Genomic DNA, 6,000 nt, shown 5'->3' with positions numbered 1-6,000 from the left:
GGCTCCAAGCCTGTCTTAGTCATAGATGTTACTAAGTCGAGGATGGCAAGCTTAGTTTCAGTGATCACTAACATGTGCGACCCAATGGCCAGTTTGAGTGCTAAGAGCTGGGAAGGCGGAGGCTGCCCCAGAAGGAAGGAACTGAACTATCAAGTCCCAAACCCGCTTCTTTCTGCTGGAAAGTAGAAGAACGGCATTTTCCTCTCCTCTTCAGTATGGTAGCTTATCATTCTTATCAACCCACAGTGATGAAATCAGCCCACATTAGATGAAATCAAAATGTCCTCTGGGCAGGCCTGCCAGATTTAGCAAATAAAAATGTAGGACACCAAATTCAATTTAGATTTCAGATAAACAAAGAAAAAAAATTTAATATGAGTATGTCTGAAACATTGTGTTCGACAAATTTATACTAAAAAAAGAGTTATTTGAAATTCAAATGTAACCGGAGTCCTGTGCTTTGTCTGCCAACATCATTGCCAGGAAACTGACTGCCTTTGTGATAAATCATGACTAAACTTAGCAATATTTTGACTCCTGGCAGCAAGAAATTTCTAGTACTTTGGTTTCTCCTTTAATCCATTTTGCTTCTTTCTCTCTCCACATACAGACTTCCTTTTCACCCCCTCCACCTCCTCTTTCCCACTTTTTTCCTAAGGGCTATCCAAGAAAGAGGGCCTATAACACCTCTCAACACTTCCAAAAATGATAATCTATCAGCTCCATCTATTAAACCACCACAGGGCTGAAAACCAAGAAAGAAGAAGTCAAGCTTCTTAAAGTGACTCACAGGAAGGAAACCTGATGAGCAGACGGCTGGATGATAGGCTTCTGAATCATAGGAGATTACTTTGCTAGAGACTTGCAGCATCTCTCAGACCGTTATTTTGCCATTGACGACTGCCGAAGTTCCCCTGAAAGCGCACAGAACAGTGACTTGTAAGAGACTTGGTCTTAGAATAACTGCTGTGTGCTTGATGCTCCAAAACATTGAATTAAAATGGACATTTTTGGGGATTAAAGGAAAACCTCTTAGTGTAAAGGAAGAAGGCTCTGCAAGGACCAGGCTAGTGGGCTTAAAGCATTATGCCAGCACTAAAATCTGTGAACATGTTCTTAGGGAAAGTTCAAGAAAATCTGTGAGACTATTAAGTGGATGGCCCTCCCCTGTGGGCAGAGGAGGTGGGCTAAGACCATGCTTAGTAATGACTTTAAGAACTCAGGTAATTGGTAAAATATGTAGAAACTATATTAAACTGATGTGATTTACACTATTCCCCCATCAAGCATTTCTCCAACCATTCCACCAATGTGGCTATGTGGGGGGAGTCCAGAAGTTCTCCCTTTAAGAATTTGCTGTTTAACTATAAGTACTGAGATTAGTGGATGGTACCCCGCTGCTGGCATTTAGGGTCCTGGGGTCATGCTTTTCCTGGGGCAGCCCCCAGACAATGGCTGAGCACCGAGTGGGTTCTTTTCAACTGGGAACTCCTATAAGCAATTTTCATTGTGGAATTCCCCTTTGGGGTGACTAAAAATTATTCAGATTTGCTTTGTGGTTTGAGATTACCATGTCCAATCCTTTTTTCTCCCTCTTTTATCTTTACAAGTATTAATCCCCAATAAACCACTTGTGTTCTTAATTCTGCCTCAGATCCTGCTTCTCTGAAGACACCCATGACATACCATCATGGCTCCAGTGGAATGGATAAATCAGTTAACATTCTAACAAAGAGAAGGCATTTTGAGGAGAACACCTTTCCCAGAAAGGAGGGGGGTGCGGGTGGGCATATTCCTTCTTTGTCAGGGAAGTATGGAAATTAAAAGTAGATGTAAGCCCAGACACTTGCCTGGTTCTACTTTGGGTCGATTTGTTGAGGGAGGAGATGATAGAAACATCAGAAGGGTATGGGAAAACTGATAATGTGGGGACAAATGACCTATTTTTCCATATAATGCCTGGAGGAAAGCCTGAAAGCACCTAGGAGAAAACCCACATAAGTCGTGGCACCATGTCTAACATGGTGACCTAAATGGCCTAGTAGGGACAGTGTAGCATAAGCAGATTGGAGGGACCATGGTATTTCTGGGCCCCTGTTTTCCCACGTGTCCAAGTAAGGGTCAGGGTGTTTCAGGAGGAATTTCTAGAAATGTCCAGGCCTGAGGTTGGAAATTGGAGATCATACTTTGGTTTCTAGAGGCAACGGCTGTGTCACTGTCCCATGACCACAGATGCCATTACATAGCAATGCACAAACAAGACCAAGAACAGCTCAGAGGACACTGGCACAGGACAGGGACACCCTCTGAGGGGCCCCAGCTGACTTCCACTCCCAAAGCCTAACTTTCTTTTATTCCCTTCCAGATAAGCAATTTGGGGCATGGAGAGTCAAGGGAGGAAAATTTGGGGGAATTCTTGACTCTGGGCTGTGCCTTTCTCCTAGTTCCCTCTCGGGCTTCCCTCTATCCCTCACTGTTAAAGCCGTTCTCACATTCCTGCCGGGTGAGCTCTGTCCTTCCGCAGACTGGAGCTTTTGGCCCCAGGGTGGTTGGAATTTGCTCAGTGTGGGTCCCCTCGTTGGCCATGTGGCCCAAGAAGCACATCTGCTCGACTGTTTCAGCTGAGGGCCTGGATACAGAGTCACTGCTACAAGGGCCGGAATGATAACTAGCAAACGCCTTCTAGAACTCTAGAATGCCGAGCATGTACGGTGCAAGGAGCACCTGGCCTCAACCCCACATGGCTGAAAAGTTCTGTTTGCACTGCTTCCTCTTGTCACCACAGCACTGTGTCGGGTTACCAAGGAGACACAAAGGAACTTTCTGAAGAGACATCTTCAGAGCGTGGGTGGCAGCAGTCAGTCAGGAGGCCAACGCCCTACTCCGTGGCTCCACCCCTCCTCCCACACCCCCAAAGCCACACAAGAAGCTGGAATTGGAGGGGCTGCCTTTGGAATTCACACCAGGGCTTGCCCACACACACTCTTGGTTCTCCTTGCCTCTTTGAGGAGCAGGTTCTTGCTGTGGGGTGGCAGACTTCTCTAAGCCTTGGGGGTAAGTTTGTGTGGTGAAAACACCCTGTTGTTGTTTGTTCAGGGTCAGAAGAGATTGACAGCTGAGCTGGTCCCCTGGATGTACTGTGTGAGGTGGGGCCGCTGATCACCAGGACACCCTGAGGCAGTGGAAGGAGAGGTGCCCTGCGTGAGGCCTCCATGTTTGGGCCTTCTCTGGTCCATTGACCTTCAGCAGCAGATGAGGGGAACCCACTGTGGGAAGGAGCAGTGCTTTCTCACAGCTAACCTGGCTGGTGAGCCGGCCCAGTTTCTACATGCCGTTGTCTAAATAAGACCACGATTTGATTTGACAAGCCTTTGGGAGTACAGGGTAATTACATAATGAGGCTCACCAACACGCCCAGTGCTTTCATCTTGGCAAAGCGTGTCCCGTCCACTCTCATGTTTCTCCCCACATGAAGAGGGCTTTATTTCCCCCATTTTACAGATGAAAGATGGAGGGAGTGTTTTTCTGCTACCAAAAATGCAACTGGAAAATGTTGGGGCCTGGTCTCCTGATGTGCAGTGTGGGGTGTTTCCTGCTCCCTCATGTTAGATGAGTTCCCTAAAAATGAGTTGGAGGCCTGAAACCAAAGTCAGGCCTTACTGATGTGGCAGCAGACTCTAGCTCCCAGCCAGAAAGAGAAAAGGCCAAGGAGAAGAGGAACCACATTGCACCGGAGGACCGCTGTGTGTCTCACACATGCTGAATATTTACATGTGTTCCCCACACGGTCTCCACAGCAACTGGCAGAGACGCAAAAATGCTGGGTCGGTATTTGTAAGAGGATGAGAAGAGAGTGCTCCAAGAGAGATTCTCTTTCTCCCAGAGGGCTGGGCTATTTCCATCCACTGGCTTCTCCCAGCAGCCATTTGGCAGAAAAGTTTCAAATAGCGGGGAGCCAGTAAATCCAGCCAATAGGCACTTGAACCTTACAGGATGGAAGGATCTCGTCTCCTGCTCTCTCTTCCAGGCAATTATGCATGGAGTCAGGAAGGGATTTTGTTATTAAGAAGTCTCAATAGGAAGCTGCTGAGAGGTTGTGGTTTCCAGCCTTGAACCACAACATTCAAGGCGTGTCTTCATTTTTCTTATATTTTCCAGTGTATGTCATTACCTAAGTGTCCCCAAAGAATCAAAATTGCTTTATGATGCATATGTATCGGTGATGTGGGCTGAGGCCTTGAGTCAGCCAGCAGCATCTTTCTCAGAAACCTCCCTCTTTAGTCTTTTTCCCACATCGAACCTTGAAATTCACTCTTCTAGCCTCCTTAACTCCCACACTGCGTGGAGATTCTTGGTCAGGAATGACTTCTGCGTTGCTACAATTAAAACTTCAATTCAGGTGCAATCTGCATCCTGAAGGGAGAACTCATCAAGTACTGCGGAGATAAGAACAATGATGTAAGAAAATTTAAACAATTTAAAAAAAAGTATTTTGTTAAATAAAAAGCAAACTGCAATTCAACTCCCTATAGCAACAACGAAGGATATTCTTTCTCAACATCTTAGTTTGTGACTTATAATATGTGATCTGTGTGATACTTGTAAGCACATCACATGTTCCAAGTCCCCTCCTAGGTGTTCTGGGAGAAGCAAAAATAAAAGAATTCCTGACCCCCAAGGATCTTCCAAATCTCATGTGTGGCTTCAAACAAAGCATGACTCACGCCACCCACAATCAACCTGTTAAAATCACTCTGCAAATCAAACCCCAATACAAATGTTCCAGAAGAGAAGGGATTCCAGCAAACAACTGAACAGTTAGCTCCCCAAGATCTGTATTCAGAAGACTGTGCTTGGGGTTTAAGTCATTGCCCTCGTGCCTTGCAGTTTTTAAATCTAGTGGCCAATTTATGTACCCTAATGTCTGATGTCTGATTGGAAAGTGGACATCAGCTCTCCTTGCCTTCTATTCTTAGCTCATGGTGTCCCAGACCTCCCCCAACCTCCTTTTTGCCACCCTGATCCCAGACCACAGCCACCATCACTCAGGTCTTGTGGGAGGCAGGGACACCCCACTCTACCTTGTGCTTCCTGCTCAAGTCCTGGGTGCAGACTTAGGGCAGGGATGGTCAGAGTTGGGCCTGTGCCCTCATGGCATCTCACTGAGCAAGGCTGGGTCTCTGGCCTGGGCTGGCAGTGCAATAGCTCATTTGACTTGGTAGTGACCTCTCACCCACCCTGTCTCTGTCCTCCTTATGGAGGTTGTAATCCCTTGGAGGACTTCCCTTGAGTGGGGAAGGGAGGTAATGCCTTGTCCCCTTTCATGCTACACTTGAGCCCCAGAAACATGTAGCAGGACTAAGTTTATTGGCACCGCCTTTCAATCAAAGCGGGTCTGTACAACTGTCGGGAAGAAATGTAAGCTAATCTTGGTTTCTTATCAGTTCAATCAAAATAAAAACTGTTCTGTTCCTCGAACCCATTTTCATCATAAAAATATCAAACATGATGATGAAAGCTAGATGTGAATACTATGAAGTTACCTCATAAATATCTAGTACATTCTTCATGGGATCATGGTCTTCAGAAGAGTCACTAGCTAGGTGTATAAAATGTGTTGTGCATCTTAAGTTTTTACAAGCATTTGTTTATTTTGGAAAATCAAGCACAATGTAAAATTTGCATCGTAAGTATGTCTTATAGAAGATTTTCCTATAGAGATTAGGCTGACTGAAGCTTTGTTCTCCAAACTTGCATAGACATTTTAAGAGCTGAAAAGTGTCATTTTGATGATGATTTCTTTCAACGCTCTTGCAGGTTTGGAAAGGAAGAGTTACAAATAACAAGGCACGAGGTTCCCCTCAAAGGTATAGTTTTAACAAAATAACACCTTGTAAATTCCCCTTCCCTTGTACTTAACAGCTAGGTGACTACGTTTGAGAGGTTGGTCCAAGTCAAAATACACTCATTGGACATCTGCCAAAGCCTGGGCTCTGGGCA

Source organism: Condylura cristata, unplaced genomic scaffold (genome assembly GCF_000260355.1).
Source record: "Condylura cristata isolate star-nosed mole 26May11 unplaced genomic scaffold, ConCri1.0 scaffold00015, whole genome shotgun sequence".
NCBI lineage: Eukaryota > Metazoa > Chordata > Mammalia > Eulipotyphla > Talpidae > Condylura > Condylura cristata.
Note: the sequence above shows the minus strand (reverse complement) of the source record.